This window comes from Canis lupus, chromosome 20 (assembly GCF_011100685.1).
Source record: "Canis lupus familiaris isolate Mischka breed German Shepherd chromosome 20, alternate assembly UU_Cfam_GSD_1.0, whole genome shotgun sequence".
NCBI lineage: Eukaryota > Metazoa > Chordata > Mammalia > Carnivora > Canidae > Canis > Canis lupus.
The window spans coordinates 7,035,072-7,048,105 of NC_049241.1; the positions used below are offsets into that span (position 1 = coordinate 7,035,072).

A 13,034-nucleotide genomic window follows, 5' to 3' on the forward strand; every position below is an offset into this window, starting at 1 on the left:
GCACAGGGAGCCCGACGTGGGATTCGATCCCGAGTCTCCAGGATCGCGCCCTGGGCCAAAGGCAGGCGCTAAACCGCTGCGCCACCCAGGGATCCCCCCCTCCCCGCCCTTAACAGCTTTTTAATAACAACATACAGGGCTGCCGCCTGAAGACTACATTTCCCAGGCTGGTTTATACTACAGGTGATCACGTGACTGGCGGTTGGCCAATGGGATGGGAGCAACTTTCGGGTCACGTCTTTTTATTTATTTATTTATTTATTTATTTATTTATTTATTTTTATTTATTTATTAATTAACTAACTTTCTGGGGTCATGTCTTTTAAAAGAGAAATCATTTACCCTCCCCTTTCCACATTCTAGAGGGTGGACTTGGCATTGTCAAGCCAGCTTTGACATCACCCAGCAGGGCTTCTTATATCTGGAGTCCATAGACCCCTGAGGGGTCCATAGGTAGAAATGTTGGTCTGTAAATCTGGATGGGAAGAAAACTATATGACTTTCTTTTCACTAACCTCTATCTGAAATTTAGCATTTCCTTCAGTTATTAGGTATGGAACAAACCATAAGTGCTATTGCCATATCTATGACTGTCACCAACTGAAATTATATTTTCATATCACATTATATTTGTTATGGACTATCTTGAAAAATCACATATACTTATTAATACCTTGAAATTACAGTAGCCATTAGATTTGCCACTAGATCATTACTTGGTGTATTAATAAAGGACATATTATTATATCATGAGTTCATTTTATTTTTTATACTTTGACAATTATATTTCAACATAATTAATTTCCATTGTAATTCTATGTGTATACATTTAAAAATATTATTCTGTGAAGCAGTCTGTAGGCTTTGTCATAGTGCCAAAGGTGGATGGGACCAAAAATACATTATGAAGCCTTACCTAGGGGGTGGCAGAGAAATAGTATTAATGAAACTCAGGTCCATGGATGACCTTGTAGAGCAAACCCGCCCTTAAGGTTCTGGACCACTCCTCTAGATCAGGGCTGCCCAAGAAAACTTTCTGGATGATGAAAATGTTCTATATGCGCTGTTCAATACAATACAATAGCCTCCAGTCAAGTGGCTTCTAAGTGCTTGAAATGTGGCCAGGGAAACTGAGGAAGAGAATTTTAAATTTTATTTAATTGTAATTGATTTAAATGTCAATAGCCACAGGTACCTAGTGGGTACTATATTGGATAGCACAGCTCTACACTGTTAATGAGAGAGAAACAGATTTTTGTCTTGTTTAAGCTTGTTTAAACTGTCATATTTTGGGGTCTGTTATTAGCACTTTAACCTGCTCCTTAACTAATACACAAGCCTACCTAGAATCATTATAATAATAGCAACTCAGGGACAGAAGGTAAATTTGTACAAACTTACCACATAAAGAAACTCACTAATGAAACCAAGAATTGTAATAGGAATTTTCTAGTTACAAGGCATTCCCATTCACATAATTTTGCCTGATATCTATTATCACCCTGTGATTATTATTGCTCCTATCTTATTCTCAAGAGGTTAGGTGACTTTGCTAAAGTCACAAAGATAAGAGAGCCAGGAGTCAATTCCAGATCTTACCACCACCACACCATGTACTTTCCAGCATTTTAAATGCTCTGGATGGCAGTCCCACCCCCTGATTTCTGGGGAGGAAAGAGGCGGCAATGGAGGTTGAATCAGTCACCGATGGCCAAAGATGTAGTCAATTATGCCTATGTAGTAAAGGCTCCATAAAAACTCAAAAGGCTGAGATTCAGAGACCTTCCAAGTTGGTGATCTAGAACACTCCCATGTGCTGGGCCCCAAATTCCACAAGGACTGAGCTCCTTTGTTTGGGTCCTCACCCTATGTATATTTTCATCTGGCTACTGATTCACATCCTTTAATATCCTATGTAATAACTCAGTCATCTGGTAAGATGATTTCCTGAGTTCTGTGAGCCACTAGCACATTAATTGAACCCAAGGAAGGGGGTCACAAGAACCTCTGATTTATAGCCCCTTAGTCAGAAGTATGGATAATAATGTGGACTTGTAACTGGCATCTGAAGTGGAAGGTAGTCTTGTGGGACTGATGCAAACTGATGTTATCTCTGGGTAGATAGTGTCAGAACTGAGTTGAACTGTGGGACACCCAGCTGGTGTCAGAGAATTGTGAGGTATGGGGGACCCTTTCCCCAATAGGAATTGGGTACAAAATCTTTAATGTCTACATGGTTACTTCTTGGCTTCATGATTTTTTCCTCCCTGGGTTTAAGCATTATGTATCTATTTCCCATTTTGGTAAATGAGGATTTAGCTATCTTCCACTAAAGCACCTATCACCCCCACAATCACAAACTCTTACCTTCTCCTCCTTTCATCTTACCAACATAATTATAATTCCATTTGATCAGTATCTAATTCCTATATCAAGGTGAGCTGTGTAATATGCTAGGATTACTTTTCATTTCATCTACAAGGCTGTTTTCCCTTGAGGTAACAATGGTCTTTTTTGTTTTACTTTGTTCTTAAGGATTTATTTACAATTTAATCCCAAACTTTCTGCCAATTGTCTAAATCTCCTAAATAAATGCTCAGACACATTACATAATTTCAGCTCCTTAACAAATCTGTGTTGGAGCCCTCTGCCCTGGTCCAAACTGTTCTAGTAGCCCTTACTGCTTCAGGTCATCCTGAGATTTCCCCTCACCATTATTCTGAGGGTTCCACTGTGTGCCATTTGCCTTTTCCCATTTTCCGTGTCTTCTTCCTTGATTTATTCTTGTTCTTCTAGAGTTCATTCTTCAGTGGTTCCCTCAAAAAGGGTGAATAAAGGGTACGTTTTTGGAGAGCTTATGTATCTGAGAATATCTTTACTCTAGCTTCATACTCAGTTAACAGTTTGGATACAGAATTGTAGATTAGAAATAATTTACCTTCATACTTTGAAAGCACTGTTTCATTGGCTTCTGGTTTCCAGTGTAGTTACTGAGAAATCAAAAACTATTTTGGTTCTGGATTCTTTGCATATGACCCTACTTTTCCTCACTTTAAGTGGTAGGTATTTTTTGACCTCCATTCTGAAATTTCATCATGATGGGCCTTGGTGTTAGTCTATTGCCATTTACTATTCTGGCCAGTCAGTAGACCCTTTCAGTCTACAATCTCGAGTCTTTCAATTTTGGGAAGTTTACTTTAATTCCTTCTTTATTTCTTCCAGTGTGTTTTCTCTGTTTTGATTTCTGCAACTTCTATCATCTGGATGTTGACATTCCTACCCCAATCTATAATTTGCTTATTCTTTCTCCTCTGTTTTTCATTTCTTTGTCCTTTTGTTTTAGTTTCTGGAAGATAATCTGGTTTACGTTGTCTACTCCTTCTGTTGAATTTTAAATTTAACTATATTTTTAATTTCTGAGAGTTCTTTTTCATTATCTGAATATCCCTTTTCATGGCCCTTTGTTCTTGTTCCATGAATATCATCTTTTGTCTCAATGAGAACATACATAATAGAAGAATATCTTGGAGTATCTAAAATTTTCATCTCTTAACATAGTCTGTTTCCTTCAAATTTGGTTAACTCTTTGTCTTTCAAGTGAGATGCCTAGAAATACACAGTTTCTGCTCCTATTTAAGGAATTACTCAAAAGCTGTTTGAGGTCTACCACGGACTTCACTCTAGGGTCATCAGCCTGAGCTATCATGTCACAAAGCTCCTGACACTTTCTTTTTAGAGTTGATCAGATTCTCTGGAGATGGAGCATCCTCTCTCCTGTCTAGAAGGTATTTAAGCTTGATGACTTGTGTTATGGGAGCCCAGTGTGGAGAGAGGGTCTAATCTCTCTGTATTTGATACATAAACATTAGTTTAATCCCATGTTTTCAGTGTTAAACATCCTACTTTCAACTCTGATATCCTTCCTTGTCTAGAAACTCTGTTATACTCTCACCAGTAAATAAACTTTCAGTTTTTACCTAGAGCTTGATAGGGAGTTGTGCAAAGCTAGGGTGAGAGGCTAGGGATCTAACTGCCTCTTAAGATATTCAACCAACCCTCCTGTTTTTTTTTTTAATTAAAAAAAGATATTATTTATTTATTCATGAGAGGCACAGAAAGAGAGAGGCAGAGACGTAGACAGAGGGAGAAGCAGGCTTCCTGCAGGGAGCCCGACGTGGGACTTGATCCCAGGACTCCAGGATCATGCCCTGGGCTGAAGGTGGCGCTAAACCACTGAGCCACTGGGCTGCCCAACCCTCCTGTTTTAAGTCTCGTATTTACCTCCCATTTTCAGATGTATCTACTGTCCCTAATTCCCAAGCCTTCAGGTAGCTCTATGGAAACTCTTCGCTTTCTCTACTGGCTGGCTTAGTATTTAACTTTCTTGTTGTCCATCTGTCTTAGTTTGGACTGCTATGTCAAAAACACCAAAAGCTGGGTAATTTAAGCAACAACACTTATTTCTCACAGTTCTGGAGGCCAGGGAAGTTCAAGATCAAAGTACCAGCAGATTTGGCATTTGGTGACAGCCTGCTTCCTAGGTCATAGATGACTATCTTCTCACTGTAACCTCATAAGGTAGAAGGGGTAAAGGAGCTCTCTGGGGTCCCTTTTATAAGGCTACTAATCCCATTCATGAGCAGTCCACCATCATGACTTAGTCATCTCCCAGAGGCCCCACACCTGCAAATACCATCACACTGAGGATTAGCTTATGAATTTTAGTGGGACACAAATATTTAGTCTATAGCATCATCTTTCCAGATTCCAAATTTTTTGTTGCCAGTGTTTATACTCCTATTCTTATTATCTTTGAAGGTCAAAAAACATATCCCTTTACTCTTAGGGTGTTATAGGAAAGGTAACAAGTAAACATGCTTGATCTTTTCTTTTTTCTCTTCTCTTTTCTTTTGAGTAACACATTCATACGGTTCAAGCTTCAGGAGGAAAAGAGATTACAAAATGAAGTCTCTCTCCCTCATCCTTAATGTCCAGCCACACAAAAGCCCTCCTAGAAAAAAACCAATGTCACCAATTTCTGGCATCCCTCAGCCTACCTTACTCATTCTAGATTTTACTGTATATTATCAGCCTATTTATATCATTTTAGACTTTGCTTTATTGCTATAGTTCCTATCACATTGCACGAATAACTTCTTGAAGAAACATATAAAAAAACTGAAGGAGCCTAGTTTCTTGGGGAGGATTATAACAATAATAAGATTTATCTTTTTTATTCCTTTTATTTTATGTACACTTTCTCACCTTGTATGGCCCTGTTCACTGCCTCAGACATCAAGGAGTAACCACAAAAGCTTCTCCCCAGCTATTGTTCAACCAGTTCTACAAGAAGGGTACTGAGAAGTTGTTTTTGTGTGAATGACTAATACAGGCTACTCTGCCATTCTTCCTTTGAAGTGGCTGAATTTTCACAGGAGATAAAATTTAAGGCCAAAGGAATTAAATTCTAGTGGCTGCCATTTTGGGAGTCACCCAGGACAACAGGTCACTTTTGTTACTGGGATTATGCTTACCAGGAAAACAGGGTCAAGCCTGAGCAGACTCTCAGCACTAGACCATTTTCAAATTATGCAAATGCCAAAGAAGGTATGTCTTAATACAGTGAGCACCAAAGCTATTCTGAATAGGCCAACTGAAACATTCATACATTAATCAAGATACTGCTAAAAAATAGTCATTTTCTATCTAAATGATAATGTTGGGAAACATTACTGAATAACAAATTTACCATGAAGTGACCATAAAATAAAAGTTATCCATAAATTGTGCCTTTTAAAATGAATGTCTCAAAAAATGTAACTGAAACCAAGATAGCAAAATGTTAGCTTTTAGTTCTACGATAAAGTAGATGGTATCAGACTCACATTCTTGCCAGAAACAATAAAAACTTGACAAAATATATAATATAACAGTTACCAGGATCAGAGAGCAACCAACACAGAAACTCAAGCAGGGCGCAATTGTTTTGATAGAGGGATGAGTCAGAAATAAAAGTTCGATGCTGCTAAGGTGGGGAGCAGGGTGGTAGCAATGGTTGAATGTGAGGGATAGAACCCAGAAATCTATAGGGAAATTGCCCTTGAATACTTGGCTAACTCTTGGGCTACTGAGTCGTGGCTGAGATTCCTAAAAGTCTGGGAGAAACATGTGCTATGAAGCCGAAGCTGAGTGGAAATACCAGGTATTAAACAGTATTGGAAAGATGTTGGATTTGGGGTGATGGCAGAGTGGAAGACACATACCAAACATTTACATATAACTCACAAAAGTCACCCATAAGATTATCAATCACACATAGCAGTAAGAGGACACTAAATAGATCTTCCCTAAATAAGGCTTTCTAGTAACTTAGTGGGCTGAACAAATTTAAACACTCTGTAGAATACTATAAGATAGTCTGGAGTAAATCTAGCAGTACAATGTCTTGCATATAATAAATATTTGCTAGATATTGCCACTCACTCTCTAAAAACTGTAAAAGGCACCAATTATCAAGGGATAAAACACTGATTAAAAGTAGAGTTGATCCAGATATTTGACTTAGCAAAGACTCCAAAATAACTATGATTAATATATTCATAATAAAAGAGATAGAAAAACCAGATGAAAATATAGAACATTTGAACTTAGAAGCTATAAAAATAAAAAATCCAAAACTTCTAAAACTTCTAAAAACAATATCCAGAACTTCTAAAAACAGTATCAGAGATTAAGAACTCACTGGATGGGTTCAACAGTGGAGTAGATATACAGCAGATAGGATTAGTGAGCCAGTAGATTGTCAATATTATATATCCAAAATAAAGCACAAAGGTAAAAAAGAACAGAAAAAGCAAAACAGAAAGTAATATAGATTTGAGCCATCGTCAGATGATCTAGTATGCATGTAATTAGACTTCCATTAGGTAGAAAAAGAAAAGAATGGAAAAGAAGACAAATTTGGAAAAAATGCCAAACAATGTTCAAAATCTGAGGAAACATATCTATCCCACAGATTCAAGAAGCTCAGTGATCCTCAGGTAAGATAATAAACAGAACAAAACCTAGGTTTAACAAAAATTGGTAAAAAGCAAAGAAAAAGAAAAAAAATCTTAAAAAAAAAAGACACACTACGTTCCAGGAAACAAGAACGAATAATGAATGTTGATGGAGGTTAAAAACATGCTACTAAACAATGAATGGCTCAACTAATAAATCAAAGAGGAAATCAAAATTACATATGGAGACAAATGAAAATGAGAACACAATGGTCCAATATCTTTGGGATGCAGCAAAAGTGGTTCTAAGAGGGATGCTTATGACAATGCAGGCCTACCTCAAGAAACAAGATAAACAAACAACCTAACCTTATCCCTAAAAAAGCTAGAAAAAGGAGAACAAACAAAACCCCAAACCAACAGAAGAAAGGAAACAATAAAGATTAAAGTAGAAATAAGTGAAATAGAACTAAAAAGTCCCAATAGAACAGATCATTGAAATCAGGAGCTGATTCTTTGCAAAGATCAACAAAATTGATAAACTTTTAGCCAGACTTATTAAGAAAGAGAGAGAGAGAGAGAGAGCTCAAGCAAAATGAGAAATTAAAGAGGAGAAATAACAGCCAATATCACAGAAATATAAAGGATTATAAGAGAATACTATGAAAATCTACATGACAACAAATTGGGACAACGTAGAAGAAATGGACAAATTCCTAGAAATATAAAACCTCCCAAAACATAATCAGGAAGAAATAGAAAATTTGAGCAGATAGATTATCAGGAATTAAATTGAATCAGTATTTAAAAAAAAATCCCCAAAAAACAAAAGTCCAGCACCAGACAGCTTCACAGGTGAATTCTAAATCTTTTTTTTTTCTTTTTTACTGGCTCCTTAGAATTTATTTTCCATTTGGTGTAAGGCACATGGTTACAGGGTGTCAGGAAAGCTTGCATTTGGCATGGATAGTAAGAGCGGGGTTTTCTCAACTCCCTTTTTGGTGTTTTGCTGTTTTAATATAAAAGAACTTAACTGCTTCTGTTTGCTGCAGCCTGCCTACTCTACATGGAGGGAAGGGGTAGGGAAGGCTAATGGCTCTGATGAGCCTAGCATCTCCTGAAGCCTGGTGGCTGTGGTGGCCACTCAGGATTGGGGCCTAGTATTGGCTTTGCTAGGCTGGACACAAGGCTGCTTCCTTAATGGCTTCCAGAGCCAAGTCACAGGTGACTGTGCCACTGGAGGCCTAGGGATATTCTGAGTGTTTTGGGGACTCCAAAACGATGGCCATGAATGGGAGAGTGGACTTACCAAAAAAAAAAAGAAGCTTGCCCACCAGTGATCCAAGTGGGCCTTGAGGAAACTGCTGTGGTTGGGGGTGGCTTCCCCAGGATACTCTGCACTTCCACAGGAGCTGTTGCTGGAAGTGGAATCCAGGCGGTGCTGGTAATAGTTGCAGGTGGCCACAAGTCAGCTGCTGGGGGGAATGGCTACCAAGCTCTTGCTTGTGGGTGGGTGGAAATCTTGGTGATGACCCCTGGAAGGCCTTGGCCTGTGATCACAGGTGGCAGGGATGGGGACACTAGGCCATGGAGCACTTGCAGAGGACACCAATGAAGGCCACTGTGCAACTGAGGCACAGGTAGGATCTCTAATAAATAAGAGTTAATATCCATTTTTCTCAAACTATTCCCAAAGACAGAAGAGGAGGCAAAGTGTCCAAATTCATTCTGTGAAGCCAGCATTACCCTAAAACAAAAACCAGATGAAGATACTACAAACAAAAAGAGAACTACAGGCCAGTATCTCTGACGAACATAAATGCAAACAAAATATTAGCAAATTGAACTCAACAATACACTAACAAAAGTCATTCACCCCAATCCAGGGGGACTTATTCTGTGGATGCAAGAGTGGTTCAATATTCACAAATCAATGTGATAAATCACGTCAGTAAGAGAAAGGATAAAAACCATATGATCATTTCAATGGATGCAAAAAAAAAAATAAGGAAAAAAAGCATTTGACAAATTCATGATAAAAAAAAAAACAACCCTCTACAAAGTAGGTTTAGCAGGAACATACCTCAACATAATAAAGGCCATCTATGAAAAAAACCTCAAAGCTAATATCATCCTTAATGGGAAAAAACAATTTCACCCTAAGGTCAGGAACAACACAAGAATGTCCACTCTCACCACTTTCATTTAACATAGTTCTGGAAGTCCTAACCACAGCAATAAGACAGGAAAAGTAAATTAAAGGCATCCAAAATGGTAAGGAAGAAGTGAAACTTTCACTATTTGCAGATGACATGATAATATATATAGAAATCCCTAAAGACTCCACCAAAAAAACTACTACAACTGATAAATGAATTTACAGTAAGGTCACAGGATACAAAATTAATATACAGAAATTCATTTCATTTCTGTACACTAACAATGAAATAGGAGAAGGAGAAGTTAAGAACACTATCCCATTTACAAAGTGCACCAAAAATAACAAAATACCAGGGAAAAAACTTAATCAAGGAGGTATAAGACCTATATTCGGAAAACTATAAAACACTGATGAAAGAAATTCAAGATGACACAAGCAAGTGTTTTTCCACATGACTGGAAGAACAAATATTGTTAAAATGTTCATACTATCCAAAGCAATCTACAGATTTAATACAACCCCTATCAAAATTTCAATAGCATTTTTCACAGAACCAGAGCAAATAATCTTAAAATTTATATGGAACCACAAAAGACAAAAGACCCCAAATAGTCAAAACGATCTTGAAAAAGGAAAAAAGGAACAAAGTTGGAGGTACCAAAATTCCAGATTTCTTTTTTTTTCTTTTCTTTCTTTTTTTTTTTTTTTTTTTTTTTTATGATAGTCACACACACACAGAGAGAGGCAGAGACACAGGCAGAGGGAGAAGCAGGCTCCATGCACCGGGAGCCCGACGTGGGATTCGATCCCGGGTCTCCAGGATCGCACCCTGGGCCAAAGGCAGGCGCTAAACCCTGCGCCACCCAGGGATCCCAAATTCCAGATTTCAAGAAATACTACAAAGCTGTGGCAATAAAAAGTATGTTACTGGCACAAAAATTGACACATACATCAAAGAAAAAAGAAGAAAGTCCAGAAATAATCCTACAGTTATATGGTCAATTAATCTTTGACAAAAGAAGAATATGCAATGGGAAAAAGAGAGTCTCTTCAACAAATAGTGTTGGGAAAACTGGACAGCTACATGCAAAAGAATGAAACTAGGCCACTTTCTTACACTATACACAAAACTTAACTCAAAGATGGATTAAAGAACTAAACGTGAGACCTGGCACTGTAAACATCCTAGAAGAGAACACAGGCAATAATCTCTCCAACATGGGATGTAGCAACATTTTTCTAGATAGATTTCCTGAGGCAAGAGAAATAAAAGCAAAAAGAAACTATCACAAATACATCAAAATGAAAAGCTTCTGCCCGTTGAAAGAAACCATCAACAAAACTAAAAGACAACATACTAAATGGGTGGAGAAGATATTTTTAAGTGGCACATTCAATAAAGGGCTAGTATCCAAAATATATAAATAATTTCTATAACTCAACAACAACAACAAAAAAAACCCAATTAATCCATCTAAAAAATGGGCAGAAGACATGAATAGACATTTCTCCAAAGAAGACATCCAGATGGCCCAACAGACACATGAAAAGACATTCAACATCACTCATCATCAGGGAAATGCAAATCAAAACCACAATAAGATATCACCTCACACCTGTCAGAATGGCTAAAATAAAAAACACAAGAAACAACAAATGTTGGCAAGAATGTGGAGAAAAAGGAGTCTGTTCACACTGCTGGTGGGAATGTAAACTGGCACAGCCACTGTGGAAAACAGTTTGGAGGTTCCTCAAAAAATTAAAAATAGAATTACCATATGATCCAGTAATTGCACTAATACATATTACCTAATATAAAAACACTAATTTGAAGGGATAAATGCACCCCTGTTTTGACAGCAGCATTATTTATAATAGCCAAATTATGGAAGCAACCCAAGTGTTCACTGACAGATAAATGGATGAAGAAGATGTGTGTGGTATACACACACACACACACACACACACAGAGGAATATTACTTAGCCTTAAAAAAAGAATGAAATCTAGTCATTTGTGACAACGTGGGTGGACCTAGAGCGTAAAATGCTAAGTGAAATTAAGTCAGAGAAAGACAGACACCATATGATTTCACTCATATGTGAAATGTAAGAAACAAAACAAAGAGAAAAAGAGAAAAAAACCAGACTCTAGAAAACTGATGGTCACCAGAGGGGAAGTGGGTGGGGGATGGATGAAATAGGTGAAGGGGATTAAGAGTACACTTATCATGATGAGCACTGAGTCATAGAACTATCAAATCTCTTTACTGTATGCCTGAAACTAATAGAATGCTGTATGTTAACTATACTGGATTTTTTTTTTAAGTGGAAAAAAAAAAAAAGAAAGAATGTTGCCTTAAGAAAAATTACACAAAATAAAAGATTTTAAAAGTTCTGAGAAAAAAAAAGTCAACTAAAAATTCTATACCCATGGAGGATGCCCTTTAGAAAGAAGTGTGCAGTACAGATGCTCTCAGAAAAATAAAACAAACGAGTATTCGTTTCTTGTAGAGAACTCGTCTATGAGTAATATCAAATTGTATGATGAATATAAGACAGGATGCTCTTCAGGCTCAAGGGCAAATGCTCTCATATGGAAGTACACAATTTTAAGAAGGAAACAGTAGCTCCAAGATGTAAATATATAGATAAATATAAAGGTCACTGACTATTAAAAACAACAGTGATAATAATGCCTTGTGAGGTTTATTACTTAGTAGAAATAAAATACATGGCAAGTGTAACAAAAATGAAATAGAGGGGGAAGGGAATACACTTTAAATTTCTTGCTTGCTTAGGCAATGGTGAGGTAAACTGTAATAGATTAATTCGGAAAGTTCTATAATAACCACTAAAGAACTCAAGCCCCATATTGGGGGTAGAGTTGACTTAGAAAAAAAAGAATTAAAAACATGAAAACATAAAAACATGAAAAATGTTTTAAAAATAAATAAAGTCAGAGAAAAGGGAATGAAGGAGGAAAAAACAGAGCAGACAAATACAAATACAAAAGAGAATTAAATCTAACTAAATCAGTAATTGTATATAAGCAGTGTAAACAATCTAATTAAAGGACAAAAACTATCAGATTGTAATTTTAAAAACACAGATGCAACTAAAAACCCCTAGCAATTTACTTTTCAACAGGTTGAAAATAAATGATTTATACCATGGCAAATAACGAAAAGAAAGTTTTTGTTATGTCAATATAAGATAAGTAGATATTAAAGAAGGATCCTGAGAAATAGCTAGAGACATTTCACAATGACAAAAGGGTCAGTGCAACAGAAAGATGTTACTGTTCTAAACGTTTATGATCAAATAACTTAGCTTTAAAAGAAATAAAACAAAGCTGAGAGTAAAAAGAAGGAACAGACAAATCTATAGTCATCACTAGAGATTTTAACACACCTCTTTCACTAACAGAAAAAGCAGACAAAATATCAGTAAGGATACAGAAGATTTGAACATGACTAACCAATGCAATTTAACTGACACACATAGAAGAGTATATGCAACAACTGCAGAATAGAGATTCTTTTCAAGTGCACATGGCACATTTACCAAAATAGATTATAATCTTAGCCATAAAGTAGGTCTCAACAAATGTCAAAAGATTAAAATCATGTTTTCTGACCACCATGGAAATGAGTTAAAGTGCAAGAACAGAAAGATGAGAAAAATCTCCAAGTGATTGGAAATTAAGCAACACATGTCTAAATAACCCATAGGTCCAAGGAAAAGTCACAACAGAACCTAGAATTAAGCTCTAAAAGCTAATAGGGCCTGTCCACGGCCAGGGCAATCAGGCAAGAAAAAGAGACTAGAGGACATTAGCTCTGGAAGAGATCCTGGGGCAGTAGACAAATCCTAT

At 36.9% G+C, this 13,034-nt stretch overlaps 1 protein-coding gene and 1 pseudogene across 13 annotated transcripts in view; both read right to left on the reverse strand.

The window, feature by feature from the left end:
- The window catches only part of ATG7 (autophagy related 7), a 238,976-nt gene that overhangs the window by 45,804 nt on the left and 180,138 nt on the right, over window positions 1-13,034 (reverse strand). The window lies entirely within an intron of this gene.
- Window positions 7,922-8,661, reverse strand: LOC111091446 (annotated as a pseudogene).